The sequence below is a fragment of the Rhinatrema bivittatum genome, chromosome 9 (assembly GCF_901001135.1).
Source record: "Rhinatrema bivittatum chromosome 9, aRhiBiv1.1, whole genome shotgun sequence".
Taxonomy (NCBI): domain Eukaryota; kingdom Metazoa; phylum Chordata; class Amphibia; order Gymnophiona; family Rhinatrematidae; genus Rhinatrema; species Rhinatrema bivittatum.
The window spans coordinates 122,611,410-122,637,145 of NC_042623.1; the positions used below are offsets into that span (position 1 = coordinate 122,611,410).

A 25,736-nucleotide genomic window follows, 5' to 3' on the forward strand; every position below is an offset into this window, starting at 1 on the left:
TTTGAGATCTTTTCCCTTCTTAACTCACTTATACTCAACCAAAAGGAGTATATTGCCAATCAGTAAAGGTAGGGAAGAAGAACAAAAGAGGAATGCAAAAATTAAATGGGAGCACAGGTTTAGTGAAGAGAATCCAAAAAAAAGCAGATATCTTAAACAAATACTTTTGCTTAATAGTCAAAGGAGAGAGTGATGGACCAAAGGCAAAAAGGCATGCACATACAGGCTGTGGGTTCATATTTTGCCATTTATCAAGGAGATATATTCAATGGACTTATCACAGTTGAAGGTAAATAAGACTATGGGATTTGATGGGATGTAACCCAGAATACTGAAGGAGCTAAAGAAGGTACTAACTAAGCCTCATAACGTTGTTCACGTACTTGAAATGAGAAGTTCTAAGAGACTGGAGAAGAGCAGATATTAGGGATGTACAGGGAGGAAATATTTGGCTCCTTTATTTAATTTTGCTTTTTTTTTAAATTCAGGATTTTTGTTCATTTAGGGGCCTGATTTTAAAAAGCATTTGCATGCTTAAATTGGGTTTTACACATGCAAATGCATTTTATCTGTGTAAATGGGCTTTTGAAAATTGCTACAAAATATGCCATTGAATTGCCCATAGGATATTCAAATGTAAGGGCACTTTACGCACATAAATGGCTTTTTAAAATTGCTATGATAGCATGTTATAGCTAACTCCTTTTAAAATTACCTCCTTTACGTTTATTTTGGTACATTGCGTTCATATGCCAAACTGAAATAAACATTAAATGAAAAAAAAAAAAAACCAGAACAAAAAATGTAACCAAAACAGAGCATTCCCAGGGATCCCCTCCCCCAATGCTATCTGACCTGACGAAAATGTACTGAACTTCTTTGCTCCCACCAGCTCCAACAAATAAGCCAAGGCCTTCCCTGACCCCCTTAACCTCCCATCCCCCATCCTAAAAATAAGCTGGTTTCTCCTTGGGTTCCTCTGCCCCCACAAACAAGCTAGGGCTTGAACCCCAACCCCCCACTTACCCCTTCTGTGGGGCTTTTGAGGACAGAAAGGGGCAGGAGCAAACCCCAATCACTTCTGCCAACTGACTCCCCTTTAAAAATGGTGCTAGTCTCTGAGCCAGCCAGTGCCATATAGTTTTATGGCCATAAAGTAATTCTGCCATAAAGCAATATGGATGTAAAATAAGCTTTACAGCTGTATTACATTAAGGCTGTAAAACAATATAGTGACTGCCACCCCTGAGGCTTGTAGGGACTAGCCCAGGTCATCCTGGAAAAAGCTGTGTGCTATTTGAACTAAACAAATAGAGTCTGAGCAACGCAAGATGGACACTGCAATTGCATTGGGATTACATCTGCTGTTGCTGAATAAATTGGACATTCTTCCATACAGCTGTAATTAGCTGGTATAGCCAAACACAAACTTGCTGAAGCTTCTATGGACTGGACAGACTTGGCAGCTAATTAGAAGGCCTATTGTGATCAACCCAGCATTATTATCAAAATGTCATTGTCCCTTGAACCCTATGTGAATATGCCTGATAAGAAAAAATAGCTTCTCAAATCTCACCAATCCTATATCAGTGGACTGGTATATCCAATCACATTGTCCACTTCTGGATCCTAGGCATTTGCATGATGGACCTGATAAGGCCCAGAAAAGTCTTAAAAAATGACTGAAAACAAAGGACTGGAACCATATAACCATGTCTATACACTTTCTGTGCCTCCTGCATGCTGAATTACCAGTTTGTTCTTGCCTCCATGCCTTTCTCAAACTTACTGAGAGCCCATCTGTAAATGCTCCTGGCCTGCTGTCTCTGGACTATGTGCAGGCCATGAATCTGTCACCTGCTAAATCAGTGGATGCAGCTGAACTGGTTTGGTGCTATATTGATGAACACAGACCAGATCAAATATCAGCTGGAATCACTTAAGGGAGAGATAAATTGCTTGGATATCTCCACACTTCTGACTAACATACGTGAGATTGGGCTAGAGTACTCTTATGCTGGGTATTCAGATTGCAATGTATCTGGAACGTACAAGTTGAGATTAATTTGGCATATGGTGTTTTAGGGGAGTGTATCTCAACCACTATCCCTTGCAGCATTTCTGCTAGTCCATGGAGCAACAATGATTGCAGGAGTTTGAGGAAGAAACAAAACTGCCCTGTAGCTGCATATGCTGAAGGCTGAATGTGACAGGAAACAATCAACAGATCTGAAATGCAACCTCGAAGATGAGAAAAATCGCAGTCGCAAGAACATCATCCATATTTTGGATCTCTCAGAAGATACCGAAGGTACAGATCTGATCAGATTTATAGAAGACTTACTCCCACAGCTGTTTGGCCTTGCCTTTCAGCTCCCATGTGAAGTCAAATATGCGCATCGCATCCCAGGCCTGCAGTTGGGCGCTAAAGGCTGACCATGATCTTTCATCTTTAAGGTTCTGCTCTATCCACAAGTGATGGAAATTCTTAATGCTGTAAAGGTTAAATCCCCGCTTCTCTGGCAGGGGAATAAACTACTTGTGGTCACTGACTTAGCAAAATCAACAGCTTCCTGCCGCAAACTATTTTTAATGCTACAACCCCAACTGAGATCTCCGAGGGCCCAGTATAGCTTGTTCTACCCTTCCCATGTGTGCATGATACTGAATAATTCCACCCGTAACTTTACGGAACCGCTGAAGGTCTGCAAAGTTTTGAATGATCATTCTTCTGCCACTATAGATGTGTGCTGAGATTGGTATATCACAGTTTCTTGGTTTATCTCATCAATGGATGTAAAGCGTCTAGTTGTGTTGTGCATACTTTCCTATTTTTTTAATGGCCTAGAAGTCTGGGCTAGGTTTCTATGTGCACTATTTCCTGTTCCTCTCCCAACAAAGCTCTGTTATGTCAGTCTTCTTGTCTTCAATAAATAGTGATGGAGCAGTTTCCCTGAAAAAATATTCAATCACCAGAATGATGATGTTTTGGGGTTTTTTTCCTTCTTTTTGACTGAAGTTTGGATATGTCATCTTCTGACATGAACATTCTGTGGGAAACAAATTTCTTTCTTTTTTTAAATTTTTTAATTATACATGTTGTTCTTATGTGTTAGCTGTTTATTCTCTGCATTATTTTCTGCTGGGTACCCTGAATGCTTATTTCTTTACCTTTGTTTCGGGCCGATACAGTAAAAATCATGGGAGAGCGGGCGAGCGCCTGCTCTCCCGGCACGCACACAGGCCATTCTCCTGTGCGCGCGATATAGTAAGGTAATTTATTTAAATTAGGGTCCGCGGCAAAAAGAGGCGCTAGGGACACTAGCGCGTCCCTAGCGCCTCTTTTTGGACAGGAGCAGCGGCTGTCAGCGGGTTTGACAGCCGACGTTCAATTATGCCGGCGTCGGTTCTCGAGCCCGCTGACAGCCAGGGGTTCAGAAACCCCTGGCACTGGCAAAATTTAGCGTCCAGTTTTCAACCCGCGAGCCGCGGGCCCATTTTAAATTTTTTACTTTTTTTATTTTTTACTTTTTTAACTTTTGGGGCCTCTGACTTAATATCGCAATGATATTAAGTCGAAGGGTGCACAGAAAAGCAGTTTTTACTGCTTTTCTGTGCACTTCCCCGGCGCCGGCAGAAATTAACGCCTACCTTTGGGTAGGCGCTGACATAGGCAATGTTTTAATTTCTTACCATACAGGAATCTCTTTATCCCTGGGATCAGGATAAATTATCTTTATCCCTGGGATCAGGATAAATAGACCTAACCTATATGGAGATTCAACAATTCTTTATTGGGGGATTTGGAATTTGTGGAACATGTTCAATTAGCTATACGGGCATACTTTCACTTCAATGATCTATGTCCTCTTCCTTATGTGACTAAGTGTGATGCATTCAAGACTACAACTTGCAGTGTGATTATAGACTTTACCACCAAGCAAGCTAAACTCCATAATTTGTGCTTTGGATACTCAAATAACATTATTGAAGAACCATCTCAAAACTGTTGCAGAAATTGAAATATAAGTAAAATTCACTGCTAAGTTATAGAGCCAGCAATTCTATCTTTATGCAAAGAATGTGTTACTTCTCTGATAATAATAAAGCGAGTCATTTCTTATCTGTTTATCTGAAAGGTAAGAGGAATAGGGAGGGAATTGCGGCTTTACATGCAAAAGATAATATGCCGTATTCAATTCCAATGCTATATTAGACTGTTTCCAGAAGTATTATTCCACTTTGTATTCATCTGAGGTGCATACTGTTAATCTAGATTGTCTGAATTTTCTTTCCCCATTAGTTGGCCCCTCCTTATATGCAACAGTAAAGGAAAGGTTGGAGGTTTCTATTGATGGGTGGAAAATTAAGGCAGCTATTAACTCTTTACAATCAGGAAAAACAGCTAGGGGGATGGATTTACTACTGAATTTTTCAAAGTGTTCATCTAACTTAACAACAAGGCTGTTATGTCTGAATCAGGAATTTCTTGATTCTGGCACAATTTCTGGTTTCTTTGCTGAAGTTATGATGATTGTGTGTTACTTATCAAGATTCCAGCTGGCTCCCGTGTCTCTGCCCGATTGCAGCACCCGACTCGACGCAGCACCTTGTGACTCGTGGGTTGACCCCACCCCCTTTTCATGTCAGCTGCCGGTGGAAATTCCTGCAGAGTGTGGAAAAAAGCTCTGTTTAAAGGGAGCTCTCCAGCACAGCAGTGCCTCGGCTACAGGCTTGCTTGTGCTGGAGCTCTGCTGGATTCCTGTTGTCTCACTGCTTCTTGCCTTGACCCGACTGCCTCTAGGACCTGTTACCTTGCTGCCTGCCTTTTGGATTATGTCGCCTTGGTTCGCTTGTCTGCTGCCTGCCTCAACCTGGACTGCATCTCGGACCTGTTACCTTGCCTCCTGCCTTTTGGATTACGTCGCCTTGATTCTCTTGTCTGCTGCCTTCCTCGACCCGATTGCCTCTTGGATACCTGAACATCTTGCAAGAACAAGGTAAGGCGGTCTTTCTACATTGGTTCCACTATCAGGTCCGTAACAGTCGAGGCCATGGAACCAGTAGATTCCAGGATTAGCCTCTCAAATCCAACAACAACAAGGAGTTCTTGATCAAGTAACAGGAGTTCTGGAACGGTTAACAGCTCACATGGATGCTTTGGCCCTGGGTCCATCAGGGAATGCATCTGTTGCCACACCACCGCCCGCCGTCATAAGCCTTTCATATCCTCCTCGCTTTAATGGAGTTCCTCTGCAGTCTCGTGGTTTCATAAATCATTTTGGATGCACTTTTCGCTCCAAGCTTCACTATTCCCTTCAGATAAAACCAAAGTGACCTTTATTTTGTCCTTATTGGAGGGTCCAGCTCTAGCCTGGGCATCACCATTGTGGGAGAGAAACGATCCCATTTTAAATAATCTGGATCGATTTTTGAAAGAGTTTTGGCTCATATTTGATGAGCCTGGACGATCAACTTCGGCAGCCAATGATTTACTTCAGATCAAGCAAGGTTCCCGTTTGGTGGGGGACTATGCCATCCAATTTCGGACCTTGGCAGCCGAACTTTGTTGAGGGGAGGACAGTCTTACTGCAATTTTTCGACAAGGATTGTCTGAACCCATAAAGGACGAGTTAGCTGCCTGGGAACCTCCCGAATCCTTAGAGGACTTAATATGTCTGGCAATCCGCCTGGATCTACGATTTCAGGAGAGGGCACGAGAACACGCCATGGTTTGAAGACCATTCCGCCTTGCACCTACCTTTCAACAACCACTTGTAACACCCAGGCCGGTGGAACCTCAAGCCATGTTTGAGGATGCTATGCAAATTGACAGATGTCAACTCGCCTGAGGATAAAAAACCTCTGTCAATACTGTGCTGGAACTAGACATTTTGCAAATAAATGCCCTAACAAGTCAGTAAACTCTCAGACCTAGGTCAGGTAGGAGAGACCTCCCTGGGTCCTACCATTCCCTCTCCTCAAATATTAATTCCAGTTACTATCTCCTTGGGAGAAGAAAAGATTCAGCTCCAGGCTTTCTTAGATTCAGGCACGGCCGGCAATTTTATACAGGAAGTCCTGGTTAGACTTCATCACATTCCTGCTGATCCATTAAAAACTCCACTCCCAATCTCATCAGTTTCTGGACAACCGCTGGGGATCCGAATCTCTTGCATCACTAACCCTATTAGAATGAATTCAGGAGTTCTTCACCAGGAATACATTCAGTTTTACATACTTCCTTCCTCCATCAATCAAGTAATTCTAGGCCTACCGTGGCTAAGAATACATCAACCCCGACTGGATTGGGCATCTCTACAATTGGCCAGTTGGAGTCCGTTTTGTTTTCAGAACTGCCTAAATCAAGTCAAACCCTATCAGATCAGTTCTGTGACTTTGTGCTCAAGTTTACCCACTCACTACAGGGACTTTGCGGATGTCTTTAGCTAGCAGGAGGGTGAATCATTACCACCTTACCGATCCTATGATTGTGGCATTGACCTTCTTCCCGGTAAACCTCCTAGAGGGAGGGTTTACACCCTGTCAGAACCCGAATCTGAAGCTATGACACAATGTATTCAGGAGAATCTGGCTCGGGGGTTTATCAGACCATCCTCTCTCCAGCTGGAGCTGGATTCATTTTTGTTAAAAAAAAAAAAAAAGATGGGTCTCTACGACCATGCATTGATTATAGGGAATTAAATAATATTACCAAGAAAAACCGATACCCAGTTCCACTTATTTCTGAACTGTTTGATCGGATTAAAGGAACCCAAGTGTTTACTAAGCTTGATTTAAGAGGAGCCTACAATTTAATTCGAATACGGGAGGGAGATGAATGGAAAATGGCTTTTAACACACATGATGGACATTACGAATACATGGTAATGCCATTTGGACTTTGTAATGCCCCAGCTGTATTTCAAGCAATGATTAACGATATATTCTGAAATCTCCTTTATTCTCACATCATTGTTTATCTGGATGACATACTAATTTTTTCAGGAGAGGAGGAACACCAGGATCACATGCGGCAAGAACTCCAACGCTTCTGAGAAAATAAATGATATGCTAAATTAGAGAAATGCTTGTTTCATAAGGAACAACTACCATTTTTGGGGTATATTATCTCCAGAAAAGGATTATCTATGGATCCAGAAAAACTCAAAGCTATCTTGGAATGACCTCAACCAGTAGGACTGAAAGCCTTACAAAGATTTCAGGGATTCTCCAATTATTATAGACAATTTATTCCAGCATTTTCCACACTGTTGGCTCCACTCACCACGCTGACTAAGAAAGGAGCTCCTATTCACAGTTGGCCAGATGAGGCCGTTCATGCGTTCCAAAGCTTAAAAGAGGAATTTATAAAGGACCCCTGTTTGAGACATCCCGATCCGACCAAACCCTTTATCCTGGAAGTAGATGCTTCTGCCTTGGGAGTAGGAGCCATAGTACTACAACCTTCAGATTCTGGGAAGTTACTGACATGTGCTTTTTTTTTCAAAAAGTTCTCTCCAGCGGAAAAGAATTATACGATTGGAGATCGGGAACTCTTGGCGATAAAGTCAGCGTTTGAAGAATGGTGACATCTATTAGAAGGAGCTAGACATATTATTACTGTTTACACCGACCATAAAATTTAGTTTATCTAGCACAAGCTCAGCACTTGAACCCTCGACAGGCCTGTTGGGCACTTTTTTTCAGTAGATTCAATTTTAATCTCCACTTTCGACCCGCACAAAAGAATCTTCTGGTAGATGCCCTCACCAGAAGTTTGAATTCTGATGACACGCCCGAACCACCTCGATACATAATTGACCCAGCTCAAATAAGACTCGCTGCCACTTTCACGGTACCCATAGGTAAGACAGTGGTACCCAAACATCTGAGACAGAAGGTCCTCAAATGGGCAATGATTCTCACTTAGCAGGGCATTCAGGAGTTCCACGCACCAGGAATTTTGTTTCATGACATTATTGGTGGCCCCAATGGAGAATGGATGTTAAAAGGTACGTGGAATCATGTTCTATTTGCACAGCACAAAAGACTCCTCATCAGAAAACTTTGGGGTTGTTACAGCCTCTGCCCATTCATTTCATTTTCATTTCATTTAATAAAATTTATTAATCGCCTAACACTAAAAGGCCTAGGCGATATACATAATATACATACATAATGATAAAAACAAAAACACAAATAACACACACAAATGTGTAAGGTTTCATAGAAACCATATCAAGTTATCAAAAATCTAACATTTAGAGACTTATCCCTACAAGGAGATTCACTGAGTAACATTCCTTATAATAGATCTAACAGGGAGATTCAACAAACAACACTCCATAAGTTCACTTTAACATATTAAAGACATTCACATTCCTAAAGAACCATGGACTCACAAAGCCACTGATTTTATCACTGACCTCCCTCCTTCAGAAAGCAACACAGTCATTTGGGTTGTGGTAGACCGATTTTCCAGAATGGCCCACTTTATTCCTCTTCCTGGTCTACCTTCCTCCGCAGAATTAGCTAAGTTATTTCTACAACATATTTTTCGTCTTCATGGTCTGCCTATTAGTATTGTCTCTGATACAGGAGTCCAATTCATGGCCCGATTCTGGAGGGAACTCTGCAAGAAATTAAAGATAAAACTTGAATTTTCATCAGCTTATCATCCACAAACCAGTGGTCTCACCGAACGGACTAATCAATCCTTCGTTGTTATGTCAATCAACAACAAGACAATTGGGCATCTTTATTGTTTAGGGCAGAGATGTGACATAACAATCATGTGGCTCAGGCCACTGGGAAAACCCCCTTTTTTGTGGTGTTTGGAAGACACCCCCGAGTTCCTCTGCCCATCACTACATCATCCACAAGTCCTGCAGTTAATCAAACCATCTCTTCCATGGCCAAGTTATGGAGGGAGACATGACTCCTTTTGCAGAAGAATGTTCATAAAATGAAGACTCAAGCAGATAAAAAGAGGAGAGCGACTCCTCAATTTCAAGCGGGAGATCTCGTGTGGTTAAACACACGGAATTTTCGGTTACGTATGCCATCCTTAAAATTCACACCTAGATTCATTGGTCCTTTCCCTATCGAGAAGCAGATTAATAGAGTCACGTTTAAGCTTCATCTGCCACCGTCACTACGCATTCATAATGTTTTCCATGTTTCACTGCTCAAACCTGCAATTTTATCATGGCCTTCTAGAAGAGATAAACCTAACATCTCAATAGTGGAGAATGATACGCAATTCGAGGTCGAAGAGATCTTGGATTCCAGAAGATGTAGAGGATCATTACAATATTTGATATCCTGGAAAAACTACGGACCAGAGAAGAAACTTGGGAGCCAGCTTATAATATACAGACACCCTGTTTACTAAAGGAATTCCATCAACGTTTTCCCCTTAAGCTCAGACCTAAAAAGAAGAGAAAGGGGCTTTGCGGCACTGCGCGACTCACGGGTTGACCCCGCCCCATTTTCATGGCAGCTGCCGGCAGAAGTTCCTGCAGATTGCAGGAAAAAGCTCTATTTAAAGGGAGCTCTCCAGCACAGCAGTGCCTTGGCTACAGGCTTGCTTGTGCTGGAGCTCTGCTGGATTCCTGTTGGCTCACTGCTCACCTCAACCCGGACTGCCTCTTGGACCTCTTACCTTGCTGCCTGCCTTTTGGATTATGTCGCCTTGGTTCTCTTTTCTCTTGTCTGCTGCCTGCCTCGACCTGGACTGCCTCTTGGATACCTGAACATCTTGCAAGGTAAGGTGGTCTTTCTACATTGGTTCCACTATCAGTTCCGTAACAATCATACCCCCCCCCCCCCCCCCCCCCCCCGATGCTGAATCTTAATTTCATTCAGTATTTTCACTGTTAAGGGTCACGTATAATTATCGGTCCTGAGATTGTGAATCTTTTTGTGAAAAAATGTTTTTATAATTTTAAAAAAGTATACTTCCTTTCAAGTTCAAACAAGCCCAACATGATATCACATTTCGTGGTGACTGCCTCAGGGGCTGCCAATTCTTTTTTACTCGTGAGGACAAACGCTGATACTTCACTATAAATTCTGAGATTTCCCGGCGTTTTAGAATCCTTAGACTGAATTTAAAGTGAAGTATCAGCGTTTCTCCTCACCAATAAAGAAAGATTTGGGCACCCCTGAGGCAGTCACTGTTGCGCTGCGCTGGAAGGGAGCACTAGGGGGCGCTCCCCAGCGCGAGACAAGTGGTGTGTGCCCCTGCGGTGAGACAAGTCCAAGTCTGGGAAGGACACAGGAGACGAGATGAGGACTTGAAGATCAGATGAGACAAGGACTGTAACTGAAGATCCGATGGGACGAGGACTGTAACTGAAGATCCGATGAGACAAGGACTCAGATGTTGAAGGATGAGCAAGTGCATGGAGCTCCAACCAAGAAGGGATTCAGGTTCAGATTCAGGATTAAGTTCAAATTCAGATTCAGGATTAAAACAAGGTCCCGGAGACTTGCACTGCTGAGAAGATCGGAAACATGAAGGTTCCTTGGCGATGACCACTGGAATCCCACCGAGCTCCCTACACACCCCAACAGGGATGGTCGCGGACCACTTGGACACTGGGCTCCCTACACACCCCCATTGGGCTGATCGCGGACCACGCAGGGACGGGATAGTGGAGCCACACGAGACATCAAACTGGACATGGACGTCACGGAACTAGAACTTGGAACATCATGGAACTGGAACTTGGAACATCACGGAATGGAACTTGGAACTTGACAGAACTGGTACCAGGAACATGGAATGGAACATCAAGGAGATGCCAAGCTGGAGCAGAAGACAGGAAGTCCTGAAGAGAACTTGCTACTGAAGGACTAGCTCCTTGCGAAGGCCAGCTTGAAGTGGCAAAGGGGCCCTTTTGTAGGGCTTGAAGAGACTACACCCAGGGAGGAGTCCAAGAGGGCCACAACTGCACTGTAACTTTAAAAAAGGAAGAGAGCCCTGGGCCTGCCCCCTAGGAAGAGCAGGAAGAGGGAGTCCAGGACCTTGGACAGTGGCGTCCCTGCTGTTGCTCTGCAGGAGGAGGAGTTAGGCCTCAGAGCAGGCCTCATCGTGGAAACGAAGGCATTCAAGCCGCGAAGGCAGGTCGAGGAGCGGCTTCCCTGCTGCAGGAAGGACCGGGGATGAGGGCCCCGTCCCCTGGAGGCAGCAAGGAATGTCAGTGGCCTCCTGCCACGTTGGGGAAGCCCGGCACGGCTCCTGCAGCCCCGGCAAGATGGTGGCCGGGTCGCGAGGACACACGGCATCTGGGAAGAAGCAGGCAAGGCCCCGGCTTCTACGGCCTCCAGGCCGCACAGGTAAGCACCTCCCGTGGCTGGAGCCACGGGAGGAACGCAACAGTCACCACGAAACATGATATCATGTCAGGCTTGTTCGAACTTGAAAGGGAAGTATACTTTTTTACAAGCATTTTAAAAATATATAACATTTTTTTCACAAAAGTATTCACAACCTCAGGACAGATGATTATACATGACCCTTAGAGGTGAAAATACTGAATGAAATTAAGTTTCAGCATTGCAGGGTGGTATAATGGTCCTTCTTTTTTAAACATTAAGGTATTCTCTGTTTCATAACATTGGTTTAAAGTAGTTTTGAGTTAAAGTGTTAAAGTTTATTTGCAACATCCTTTTTTTCTATTATTGTTTCGTTTGCGTTTTTTTGGACTTTTTTGTGTCATCTGTATATTACATCAGTATAAATAGATGTCCTATTCTCTATAACTCACAGTGCCTCCTCCTTACCTTGTAAGCTCAGCAATGCTGTTGCTTTAATACTGTTCTTTATATATAATGCCATGCTTCCTCCTTTCCTTCTTATCTGGTCCTTTCTAAATAGATTGTAGCTGGGTATAACTATATCCCCTTCATGGTTTTCCATGTACCAGGTCTCCATGACAGCTATATATCTAAATCAGCTTCTTCCATGACTGCCTCTAGATCTGCAACTTTATTCTCTCTACTATGAGCATCAGTGTGCATATTTTTCCAAATTTTGCTTTTTTTCCCCCATATTTCCCATTTCTACCTGAGTATTTCATGTTTTACTTACCTTAGGATTTTGTTCACCTTCTCCGATAATTCTAGTTTAAAGTCATCATCAGTAGGTTTGCCATTCTGTGTTGAAAGATGCTGCGCCCCTTCTTCGACAAGTGGATCCCATCTCTGCTCAGCAATTCTTGAAATATCATTCTATGATCCAAGCAGCCAAATTGCTTACATCGACACCATCTATGAAGCCATTTATTTATCTCCTGAAGGTGAGCTTCCCTGCCTGGGAATTCTTGCCTAACTGAAAGGATTGAGGAGAATACCACCTGTGACCTATCTGTTTTACCATATCCCCCAAAGCCATGAAGTCACTATTGATACAATCTGTCTGGTACCTTGCAGTATCATTAGTACCAACATAGATGAGCAGCATCTCAGCAATATCTCCGTAACATCTTGGATTTTGGCATCCGGCAGCCAGCACAATTCCCAAGACAACATGTTTGGTCAGCAAATAGATTCCTCTGTGCCCTTCATTAGCAGGTCACCAAAAACCACTACCCTCCACCTCCTAAGTGTAGTGGTTCCTATGCCCACAGCTTTGAAGTTTACATGTCCTGGTTCCTCCCTATTATGGGATGACATCTCCTCCTCCTCTTCTAGGCCTGCATACCAGTTCTTCAGTTTAAGGGAAATCCGAGCCATGGTGTAGGGTCTAGTAGTCATACTAATTTGGGTCCAGCTGTCATATCTGAACCAGTTTCACCTTCCTGTTGCATCCGTCGGTCCTCGATGGCTTCGCCCCGTTTGCCTCACCTTATTCACGGCTTCTCCCACTTCCCTGGGCAAGATGGCTACCGCCGCATCTACAAGCCAACCTCTCTGGCATCCCCGGAACGGCTATGCTGCAGCCTCCCACCATTGCTCCTCCCAGGTATGTACTAGGGTGCATGCGCAACCCATGTCTTTGTACCACCCTTGGCATGAACCTCAAGGGCATTCCCTCATGCTGATGTCACGCCATCCGGGTATATTACCTTTACTCATTTGCTAGCTCCCCGAGTTAGCAAGGACTTAAATCCATTTTTGTCTACGCTGCTCTGCCGCTTCCGTGCTGCTGCTGGAAGCTCTCTCTCTCTCTGCCCTTCGGGGTATATGCTAACCTGGGTACCCACTCCTCGGGGGCACTCTGCTTTATTTCAGGTGCCTTACAGGGAACAGGTACTTACTCCTCGAGGGCCTGCTCTCCCTGCCTCGGTGCCTGTACCTTCTACAAACAGACCTGGTGGAATCGCATATCAGCAGCAAACACCTAGTGAGTGCTCTAACTCTCAGTCTATCTCATCCACAGTATCTCCTCGCTGGGAGACCTGCTGCAGAACCTCCTGACGTCATCAAGGAGAGAAGGGCTCCCTCTGCCGAAGTCCCTGAGACTGCAACTATGAGACTGCCTCACTACTGCCACCTCTGGTGGTTCTCTTCAAGCTCTTTAATAAAAGAACTCTTGTGTTTGTGTAGTACGAGTCTAGCCCAGTGCTGTGGCTCCTCACGGGGCTCCTCCCCATGGGTGTGGTCACCTCCACAGCACCCAAGGATCCACAAACACCCATAATTACAACACTTCCACTCTGCTTGAATCTCCATCCTAGATGCCTTGATAAACATTTCATTGATGCAGTCCTCATTCTCCCGGATGCTTCTCAGTCTCGTTACCTCGTCTTTGAGTTCTGCCACCTCTTTCCTGAAGGAGTTGATCTGTAGACATCTTTCACACTGAATCGGTTCCTCACTGTGGATCAGGACATCTGTCTGGACAACAGTAGAACTGGTAACAGTGATGACAGTTTTGGTGATATGATGTTTCCCGAACATCCTTCAGTTGCTGGTAACTTCTGGTGCCTGTTGAAAGAAATGAGAATGATCTCATTGACTTTTGTTTTGAATTAAATTCCTTCTGAATAAAACCTGTAGTAAATTTGCAGCCTTCTGGTGTAAGGTATGGGAGATTTTGAGTAAAATACTGGATCTTAGGACTTCACTCTCTTATTCTATTGTTATTTTTAAAGGATTTATGTTCTATAAGACCCTCTCATCTCCCGATAGAACTCTGTTGAATATTTTACTATTTCTTGTATTTTAAGCTGTTGGAAAGACTGTTCGCTGCGTAGTGTAATTTATTGGTGGAATACTGTCTGCCTCACACATAAATATGAGGTGCTTGCAGCTGAGAAGACTGATCAAGATTTGCTGTATCTAAGATTTGGAATCCTGTGCTTACATACACTGCCACTCTATGATTTTGTATGTCTCTTAATGACCTTGTTAAAGGAATATTTTTGTTTACATTGTCACCGAGTTAATATTCTACTGTTGTATGGTTCTATATTGTTCTGGTTGAACTTGTTTGCCTTGTTCCTTTTTTTTTTCTGTGCATATATATTCAATAAAAATTGTTGTTTGTTTCTTTTTTTTTTTTTTAAGTTCACACAAGAGGCGGCACTTCTGTTGAAATCCCTCTTTGCTAATGAACAGGTCCTAACATAGTTAAAAATAAAGGAAGATAAGCAGTTTGAGTTAGATGAACATAATACATTGATTTGAAACAAGAAAATGAGTCTGCTTTGAATCCTATTTCTTTGTTAGCACAAAACAGCCTTGTCAGTGGGTTTGCACGTAAGGAGTCTGAGAATATATCCTCTTTAGACTCACAGGCACAAAAATATAATTTTCCCTTCCATTTTAAAAGCAAACTTCCAGAGTTTAGTCTCTGGACAAAGCTTAGAAGATTTGGCTGTAGAGAGCTATGAATCTGTCAGTGTGGTATGCCATTTGCCCCAGTTAGCAAAAACCATTTCACTAGGAGATCTTGTATCTAAGAAAATTTCTCCTGAACTGAAATTTGAGATAAAGTATGCATTCCAGTCAGAGGTGGAGTTTAGTTCTTTGCCTTCTGCTGACTGAACTAGAAACAAAGAGGTGATGCATAGTCAATCAGTAAAAAGGGAGGAGTTCAAACCCATGTCTAAGCATGATTGGAGTGGAATTAAGGAGTGAGTGAATTAGTCATTAAGCAATGAGAACAAAGAATGTCTAGGAAAAGGTATTCTCTCAAATAACCACAAGATGGCAGTAGCCATGCTAGATTCTCCTTCTATGAGAATCTAATAGAATTTCTAGTCTGTTAAATTAAGAAATTTAACCAACTCTTCTATTTCTTCTCTAAAGATGTCTACTTTATGCTACAAAAATAAATATTATTTGTTATGTAAAACAAAGGAAAATAATTCCCTGGACAATGAAAACAACCTGCTTAGAACATGAGGACATTCAAGTACCAGAAGTAAAGAGAAATTGCTTCAGAGGTTACATTGATTATGCAAAGGCCTTTGGACATTTAACTGCTTTAATATGAATTAGTCTATAGTGAGAATGATTTGCTGTGTGATTTATCGCTTGAGCAGGTTTCTCTTTCAGTTCAGAAAGGAAATATAAAAATAAAACAGTTGTAGTTATGAATGGTCAAAAAGATGACTTCTAAATAGACATGAACTCCTAAAGAGACTTTTTTCTTACGCTTGACTATCTTTAAGAAATCCTGAGGACTCAGATATGAAAATCAATCTTAAATGGTTGGGTCAGGGAGGAAGATATATTCAGTTGAATTAACTGGCTCTTTGGTGAGAATTAAATTTTCAAAAGTCAGTTAGTCCCAGTCACTTGTACTCCAGCAAAGGAGCTAGATAGAAAGTAACAAGGAACAATATCATGGTACTGATAGCATTCAGTTACTCATACTGTTATTGATGTTGATGGGTTGATACATTTTCTTACTTCTACCCAACATCCAAACTACTCAATCCAAAGTGACTGAGAATCGTGAGAGTTTGCAAGTGAAGTAATGTTCTTCCACCTAGAGAATTCATTTCCATCACATCCTCCAAGCTAACTGATATACACCAAAGGGGGAATATGCTCTCTATGCATGTGCAGTTATAAGACTGCAAGAGATTAAGGGGTAGAGGAAGATACCCTTAACAGGAATTAGATGGGTCCACCTTAAACAGAAATCTGCTGATTCACAGGGGGGGGGAGAGGGGAGCTCTACAGTTTAAAACAGACTGGGAGAAAGCAAAAAGTGTGACAGCTTGGAGGTACATAGGAAGAAGCTTAGGAGCCCTGAAGCAAGGCATCAAGGGAGCTAAGGCCAAGCTAAATATATACCCAAGCCACAGAGATGCAAGCCTGGGTAATGAGTGCCATGAAACCTAACAGGAGAGCCTAACCAGGGAAGGTTCTAGAACTGGTAGGAAAGACTGCTGCCTAAAGTAAACCAGTAACTGAAACTTTTTGATTGCTTGCTTACTATAAACTATTTTATGTTCATGAGAGATGGATTCTAACCCTCTTAAGGTACACAGAGAGAACAAATGCACACTAACCTATGTTAAGGTAAAGCCTGCTTTCTGAGAAGTCGTTGTAAAAGAAGAAACCCTAATACTAGAAAGTAAGAGGGAAAACCAGGTACAGGCCTGCTTCAGCCCGGGTCCTTGCCTGGCAGGGAAGCTTCCCTGCCAGTGCCTGCAGCCTGCTACAGCTCTCTACTCTGCCTGCAGTCTTACCTCTCCTCCTGGGGCTGTCTTCATGGCATGGAGCCGTTCCTGCAGTCAGCCCTTCTCCTGCTTCCTGCTTCAGTCCTTGCAGCTCTCTGTTCTCCCTGCCGGTGCCTGCAGCCAGCCTTACCTCTCTCTGCTTCTTCCTGCTTCAGTCCTTGCAGCTGGGAGCTGCTCCAGTGACCTGCCTTCACCCAGCTCCAGCCCAGGGCTGCTCCACTGCTTCCCTGGGCCTTCCACGTGGCTGAGGACACCACCAGCTTCCAGCTCTTCTCTCCAGCTCCCTAGGGCGCGGGCGCGCGCCTCTGCTCCTCTTCAAGGGCCAGCCAGGTGTGGCCCCCTGCTGACCCCTCCCTGGGCGTTGTCTACCTCAGCTCTACTAAAGGGCTCAGCGTTCAGTCTGTCTTTGCCTTTGCAAGGAGTTGGTCACTCCTGAGATCCTTCGCTCCAGGAAGTCGTCCGTGTTCCAGCACTTCTGCAAGGTCCTGTGTTTCTTATTACCTGTCAGAGCTCCTCGTCCAGTCCTGTTGTCTGCCTTCTGTTCCAGTCCTGATGTCCGCCTGCTGTTCCAGTCCCAAGGTCTTTTTCTTGATCCAGTACCCATGTTCCAGTCCTGATGTTACCTGCTGTTCCAGATGTCCTTGTTCCAGCCCTGAGGTCTGTCCTAATCCTTGTTCCTGACCCTGATGCTTTAACCTGCCTTGAGCTGCCAGGAGTGCAGCGTATCTGCCTTGAGCTGCCAGGAGTGCAGCAACCTGCTTCTTCCCTGTGCTCTCCCGCTCTCAGCGTGGTCCGTGACCAGCCTTCCTGGGCTGAGTAGGGCGCGCATGGGACAGGGTGGTCCGCGACTCAGTCCCGCGGGTGGTCTGAGTAGGGCGCCCTGAGGGACAGTGCCCGTGTCTTCCTTCAGCCCTCATTCCTGAGTCCACCTCTATGCATCCAGTACCTCGTCCTGAGTCCACGTCTGTTCCTGAGTCCACCTCTGTGCATCCAGTACCTCATCCTGAGTCCACGTCTGTGCCTAAGTCCACGTCTATGCATCCCGCACCTCGTTCCTGAGTCCACGTCTATGCCTGAGTCTACGTCGTTCCTGAGTCTCGTCTGAATCCATGTTCCAGTCTTCGCTGCCCTGGCCTCCATCTGGCCTGCCGCTTCGTGCCGTATCCTGCGGCAGGTCCGAAAGGGCTGGGAACGGTCAGAGGACTGTTCACAAGACCAACATTGCGTTGTTGGGTCTTCCGAAGCATGCAGGTCCGGAGGAGGGCCAGTCTTCCAGTCATCACTCCAGCCCTGCTTCCGACCAGCCCATGCTCGGGCATGCCACGCCTCCCGCGGCACTTCCTCGGAGTTCCTCTGGGGTCGAGCCGTGGCCCAAGGACACACATCTCTCAGGAAGTGGGATCGCTCTCCTAGCGCTCCACAACATATGGGGTAGATTTTATAATTTTGCTCGAGCGCGTATCTTATAAAATCCGGGTTCGGCACGCGCAAGGGGGTGCACATTTGTGCAACCTGCGCGCGCTGAGCCCAGCGCACGCTGCCTGTTCCCTCCGATTTCAGAGCGGCCTCGGAGGGAACTTTCCTTCGCCCTCCCTTCCCCTACCTAACCCACCCCCCCTTGCCCTATCTAAACCCCCCCCCCTTACCTTTGTTGCACGATTTACGCCTGCTAAAAGCAGATGTAAATCTGCGCGCGCCAGCAGGCTGCTGCCGCGCCATCACCCAACCCTGGGGCTGGTCCGGAGGCCTCAACCACGCCCCTGGGCCGGCACCACGCCCCCGGGCCCGCCCCAGCAACGCCGCATCATGCCCCCGAAATGCCGCGTCATTTTAGGACACGCCCCCGACACGCCCCTTTTACAAAGCCCCGGGACGTACGAGCATCCTGGGGCTCTGCGCGCGCCGGCAGCCTATGCAAAATAGGCGCGTGCAGAGCATTTAAAATCCGGCCCTATGAGTGGATCCTAAAACTACCTTAGGAAAATGTTTCCATAAATCTTTATAAAGCAATTACTAGCTTAAGGGGGTATTGATCAAATGAATGGATCATGACTGGAGTTCTGAGGCTCTGCTGACAGATATGGGAGAAGAGCCCACCACTGGAGGAAACATTGCTCAGAAAGGAGGAGAACTGAGAAGGATGGAAAAAAAACATAGGAAATACTTTGATACTTAATAAGGCATTTATATGGAAACCTAAGAATGAAAAAGGCTCCCAATTCCAGGACTTGAGGTCTCAGTAACAGAAATTGCTACCTCTTCTTCAGAGTTTATCTAGCAATATCAGGATAGACTCAAACTTTAAAGTTTAAAAAGGATTCCAAACGGTGATGAAAGAACATTCTTAAAACCCAGTCTTGATCCGATTCCAATAAGAATTGCTGGAGTAGCCAAATCAGCCATTGAAGACTCAATTTCTGTGGTGAGATTCATACTGGCTGAATTAATCGGACACAAGGCCTGCATGCTCTTTTTGTCCAGTAAAGCTTTTTTATAAGGTGATAAATAAACCTTTCAGATCAGGGGTAAAGCTTGCTCCAATATTTTCAGAATATCCACTAAATATTTCTTCCACATATCCTTGGGGACCACACAATTTGGGAAAATTGATAAAGCGAAGACTCTTTCTTATAATTTGGTTTTCTAGTTGCTCCAATCGAGTGGAGAGGCATTGATTTTCTTTACGCAGAGCTTGTTGTAATGCAGAAATGGTATCCAAATCAGATTTAAAAATCTCACTTTTTTTCACACGCTTGCTTTCAATTTCAAGCGTTTTTACGCAAATATCCATATCATTTACATGCTGCACCAATGAATTAAACTGAGCTGTAATATTATTGTTTAAAGTTTTAATGCCTCCCATATCGTTTCCAAGGAAAAAGTATCAGGTCTTACCAACTCAGAAGACGATAAAAGTACTAGCTTTTCCGACTGAGTGGAAGTCTCTCCATAATGCTGCTATGTTTCACCTCCAGGCAATTTCCCTGCGCCACTGAGAATATCCAATGGCTCTGAGGTGATTCCAGCCAGATCCACGGTCCCAGAACTCAACTCGGCCTCCACAGCACTATCAGCTGGTTTTCATCTGTGCTGGATTCGCAATGCCAAGAAGTGCAGAGTCATGCATCTGGAGTGTGGTAATCCAAAAGAGCTGTATGAGATGGGGGGTGAAAGGCTGCTGTGCACAGAGCAAGAGGGGGACCTTGGGGTGATAGTGACTAGCGATCTGAAGACGGCAAAGCAATGTGACAAGGTAATAGCTAAAGCCAGAAGAATGCTGGGCTGCATCGAGACAGGAATAAAAGCAATAAGAAAAAGGAGGTGATAATCCCCTTTTACAGGTCCTTGGTGAGGTCTCACCTGGAGTATTGTGTTCAGTTCTGGAGACTGTACCTCAAAAGGGAGAGAGACAGGATGGAGGTGGTCCAGAGAAGGTAAACCAAAATGGTGGGGGGTCTCCATCAAATGACTTTAGGAGAGGTTGAAGGACTTAAATATGTATACCCTGGAGGAGAGGAGGTGCAGGGGAGATATGATATAGACCTTAAGGTACCTGAAAGGTTTTAATGATGCACAATCAACAAACCTTCTCCGTTTGAAAGAAATTAGTAGAACTAGGCGTCACAAAATGTTGCATATCAGGTGTTTTAGTGTGCCCTTGGGCCTCAGCCTGACCCCAGGTGGATCCAGGACCGGACCAAGGGTTGACAGCGTGTCCCACCATGGCTGACGGTCTTACCCTCTGCTAGGCCGGCAAGCTCCCATGGCCAACAACAGATGATGTTGGAATGTGTATGGTCCTCCGACCATTCCGAGCCCTTTCGGACCTGCTGCATGGAACAGCATGGAGCAGCAGGCCTGGCCTGAGGTCGAGGGCAGACGGGCCTTGACACGAAGACATAACAGCAGAATTGAAGCAACGGCATCACAGACGAAGACATGACAGCAGGATCGATGCAACGGCATCGTGGACGAAGACATGATAGCAGGATCGATGCAACGGCATCGCGGACGAAGACTTGACACCAAAGCTGATGCGAAGACATCACGGACCAGTGGTCGATGCGACAGCATCCCGGACCAGGGTCGATGCAACGACATCAGGAACAAGACATGATACCAAGAGTGATGCGACGGCATCCAAGACAAGACGAGAAACTGACGAAATCCAGACGAGACGAGAGGCTGGGCGGAAGGACATTGGCACTGTCTCTCAGGGCGCCCTACTCAGCCCACCCGCGGGACTGAGTTGCGGACCACCCTGTCCCACTGTGCGCCCTACATACCCCGAGGAGGCTGGTCACGGACCATGCTGGGAGCGGGACAAGCGCAGGAAAGGGTCCAGTCGAAGCAGAACTCCAACGACGGAACCGATGTCGTCCGAAGCTCCACCAACGGCTGGCAGGAAATGACGGCTCAAGAGCACAGGACACCAGTCCACCTGCAGGCTAGTCCCCACTCGGGAAAGACGTCATCCAAGGGACTACTGGCCTACAGGACCAAAAGGCTCAGGAGCGTTGACGAAACAGCAAAGGGCAGAACATCAAGGAACCTGGAACATCAGGAAGCAGAAGACCAAGACGAAACACCAGGACACCTGGACGGGGACCTCAGGCATGAACATGACTTGGCATGACGAGACGAAGCAACAAGAACTCCATGGAGAAAACAAGGAAGACCTGAAGGAGCTCTGGCAGGCAGGAGCCTCCAGAGTGAAGCAACTCCGATGCAAGACAAAGACTGAATGACGGGGCAGCCCTTTTATAGGGCTGGTACAGGAAGTCCACTCCCTAGGTGGGGCCAGCACACTTCCTGTGTGGCTGGCCTGAGACGCAAGCCCGACGTAGGCAGCGGCTTCAGCTGCTGCAGGAAGCCTCAAGGGTGGCTCCAGCCACCAGGAAAGACCGAGGCTTTTGCAGCCTCCAGCCTCGAAGATGGCATCAGCGTTGGTGGCGGTCCCGGGCCGCGAAGAAGACAGGAAAGTCTGCGGCTCCGGCCGCAGTGAAGAGGATGAGTCTGGGCGGCCTCTGGGCCACAGGGGAGATCACAGTCTGCAGCTCCAGTCACGTGGGCAGGCCCGACGGCGGCGTCCATGCCGCTTCGGGTGAAGAAGCAGCAACGGAAGTGAGTGAGCCTGCTCGCGGGGAAACCCGTGGGCAGCGTTCATAACACAAAATGAAACTCCAGGAAGGACAACTCAGAACCAATGTCAGGAAATATTTCTTCATGGAGAGGGTGGTGGATGCCTGGAATGCCCTTCTGGAGAAGGTGGTGAAGACAGAAACAGTGAAAGATTTCAAAGGGGCATGGGATAAACCTTGTGGATCCCTAAAGGCTAGAGGATAGAAATAAAGAAGTGAGTGCATGGGGGTAACTTGCTTATGTGGTAGTTACTACCCTTGACCAATAAGCCTTCATATTGTTGATACAACTCCAATATTGCTCTCTGCTTTAATGGCAGAGGGGAAAGAGGAAAAGGGGAATTAGATTAAGACAGCAACCAACAAGGACACTAAATTTTAAGGTCTGGGAAAGCAAATAAGCATGGGGTAACTTGTTGATGCAGCTGTTACTGCCCTTAACCAATAAGCCTGATACTTTATATGCTACCATAAGCTTGCTGGGAAGACTGGATGAACTGTTTGGTCCTTTTCTGCCATCATTTCTATGTTTCTTTGGGAAATTAGTTTTAAAGATTTGACAAGGAATGTTTGTGGTGGAAAAAGGTATGGGATTTCTGGGAAAGGGATATGCCTGCATGTAAGGGGTATGAATGCAGTAAAGGCATAATTATTGCAGTACATGATAGCATACTCACTGCAGAAGCAGGGCAGGATGGCATACTTGCTGCATAGGTTATTCTAGTATAAAAGTAGATAATCAAGAGGTTTTAAAAAGATTTGCAGAAACTGCCAAATGGTAACAGTGCAAGGGGGTAAAAAAAAATGGGTATCCACCAAAAGGAGCAACAAAGCACATATCCCAAGGTTCTGGAGGAGGCAGAGTCACACTGCCAAAACTAGGTATGACAAAGCACAGCCATAATGATAGCTTAGCTGTGTATCGGGTCAGCAAACAGGTCATGCCACAGAAGCTTCTCTCTTTGAAAAGGTGAAGAAGCTAAATACTCTAGAAGAACAGGGCCAGGAACTTTAAAATGAGTGTGCGGGGACACACGCAGGAATTTTAAATTGTGTGCATATGTATGTGTGCTCCTTATTTTAAGTGGTCACACAAGCAAATGTAGTTCACTTATCTTCCTTAGGACTTTGTTTGCTTTAACGTGTGCATATAAGCCGATTTTAAAACATGCATGCGTGAAGGACAATCCCAGTTTTACCATTTAGTCCACCAATTTGCCAAGCCTAATTCTACGTTATCCAGACCCTCTGGTTCTTCAGCCTGCACTCCCCCCAATTTACTCAGACCCCTCACCTTGTCGTTTTAGGCCTAAAAAGAGATTTCTGTAGACTTACAGCTACTCAAGAGCAGAAGTAAATTTATGTGGCTAACAGCCCACTGCACACTGCAGCTGCCGGATTTAAAATACGGAATTACGGGTATAACTGGCCCATCCCAGGACACCTCCAACACTCCCTAACTCTGCCCCTTTTCCCCCGCACGTTTGGTTGCTTGCGTATGCGCATATACATGCATAATTGGGCCACTTTTAAAATAAGAGTCGCTCGCACACCGCCCAGAAACTTGTGTATATGGGACTTTTAATGTGAGCAACTCTTAAAATTCACCCCAAAGGGAACAGGAAAGGGCATGCAAACCATTCATGAGCTCCACATTCAATAAACCAGTGACTGGACAAGTTATCTGGCTAAAGTTAGTTGGATAACTTGTCTTGGATATTCAGCAGGATAAACATCATGGACATACTCACCTAAAGTTATTCATCCAACTTAAAAACCTAACTGGCTATGTTGAATGTAACCGGTTAGGTTGATGTTATCTGGCCTTGGGTGGCTGGATAACTTGGTACTTAACCAGATATTTCAAAGATATCTGGTTAAGTGACATTGCAAAGCAAAAAAAAAAAAGTATCTTGCAGTCCTGTGTCCTGATTCCCACCCCCTTCCCCAATATGTCTTAACTAGCCCTGCTGGGCCAAGCAGCCTCCACCCATCCCCCCTCCCAAATTTTCACCAAAGACTTAAAATAATATTTTCTATGGTTGCAGATTCCCCCACCCCCATCCATGCTCTGTACCCACCTACACCCTCAAGAATACCGGATCCAAAAAAAACTCCTGCCAGGAGTGAGGTTTCCTTTACTCTTTCCCAGAGCTTCCAGCGCTGTTCTGATAAGAAGTGCTGGAAGCACAAACTACCCACAGCCTGCGCTTCCGGTGCTGCTGCGGTCAGAGCAGCACCGGAAGAACAAGTTTATGCTTCCATGCTTCTCTTATCAGAATAAGGCTGGAAGGGTCGGAGTAGGTAAGGTTTCTGGGTCGGGAGAGGAGGGGAGGATGAGGGGGTGGGTTCTTGAAGTTGTGGGTGGGAGCCTGTCTAGAAAAAAAAAATGCGGAAGGAGGGTGGTCCCCAGAAAATGTTTTGATTTTGTGTGTGTTGGGGGGGGGGGGGGAGGTTAGCTGCTCGTCCTGGCAGTGCAAGTTAAGACATACTGGGGAGGGGGGTGAGAACTGAGCTGCAAGCCCACAAGGCACTTCTTTTTTTTTTCCTTTTGCTTTTCTTGTGTCATTTAACCAGGTATCTTTTGAAGATATCCAGTAAAGAAACAAGCTATCTGGACATACCAGACTTGATTTTTTACATGTGCTTTAAAGAGTTGGGGCCTGGAGTGCCCCCTAGCCCCGGGCCCAGACCTGATCTTTCCCCAGATAGGGTGCCATGGGCCAAACGTCTGGAGCCTATTTGCGATTTTGCAGTTAGGCAGTGCGGGAGAGGGGTTCAGTGGTGGTGGTGGGGGGGGGGTTTCCACTAGAAGCCAACAAGGTTTTGTACAACTTGGGGGATCGGAGGGAGGAGGATGATTTGGAGGGTACCCTATACCCCAACGAATCTGTAGCACCAACACTAAAACCTCTCACACCAAATAATGTGTGCCACTAAGGATTAGGTCTAAAATAGCTCACCTGCTGGTCGGTTTTTGTACCAGTTTTTCATCTAGAAACTTTATCTGCTTAACATGTCCTGATGTGACATTTACCCAGTCAATATTGGGGTAATTGAAATCACCAATTATTACTGTGTTGCTAATTTTGTTAGGTTCCCTAATTTCTGTTAGCATTTCATCGTCTGTCTGTTCATTCTGGCCAGGTGGACTGTAGTACACCCCCCATTGTTATTCTATTCCCTTTCTCACATGAAATTTCTATCCATAAAGATTCTATGGTGCATTTTGTTTTCTATAGAACTCGTATCAGTTTGACTCTATAATCTCTTCCACATATAGTGCCACCCTTCCACCAATTTGATCCATCCTATCATTGCAATATAATTTATACCCTGGTATCACAGTGTCCCATTGGTTAACCTCCTTCCACCTAGTCTTTGAGATGCCAATTATATTTATCTCTTCATTCAGTGCTCTACATTCTAACTCTCCCATTTTGAAGTATGTGTTTTATTTGTATTAACAACCTGCTTATCAGTTGACAGGGGTAATTTGGAATTTTTCTGCTCTATACTTAAAAGCATCTGTGCCATTTTAGCATTTATGGCCACCTCTCTACTGGGATGCCCTAAGTTCCCTGTTTTCTTAGTATCCTTCAAAGATACATCATTCCGAACCATGCGCTTCCAAGTAACTGTCGGCTTTCTCCCATCATATATTCTAAAAGCTGTGCTATCTCCTTTTTAAAGGTTAGTGCCAGCAGCTTGGTTCCACTCTGGTTAAGGTGAAGCCCATCCTGCCAAAATAGGCTCCCCTTTCCCCAGAATGTTCCTCAGTTCCTGACAAATTTAAAACCCTCTTCCTTGCACCATTGAGATCCTGGAGCTCAGCCTGCTTCTAAAGTCCTGCACATGGAACGGGGAGCATTTCTGAGAATGCTACCCTAGAGGGTTTATTTCTTTTCCTTTTGCCATCTCAATGTGTATACAAATACTGGCTGTT

General features: G+C 45.2%; 1 long non-coding RNA gene across 1 annotated transcript; it reads right to left on the reverse strand.

The window, feature by feature from the left end:
* Positions 1-8,279: 8,279 nt before the first annotated feature.
* LOC115098492 lies at positions 8,280-23,951 on the reverse strand. Its single transcript, XR_003858533.1, has 3 exons — positions 23,872-23,951; positions 13,753-13,938; positions 8,280-8,635 (listed from the first exon to the last, which is right to left on the reverse strand). It is a non-coding gene; the product is annotated as an uncharacterized LOC115098492 (long non-coding RNA).
* Between the last annotated feature and the right edge of the window lie 1,785 nt (positions 23,952-25,736).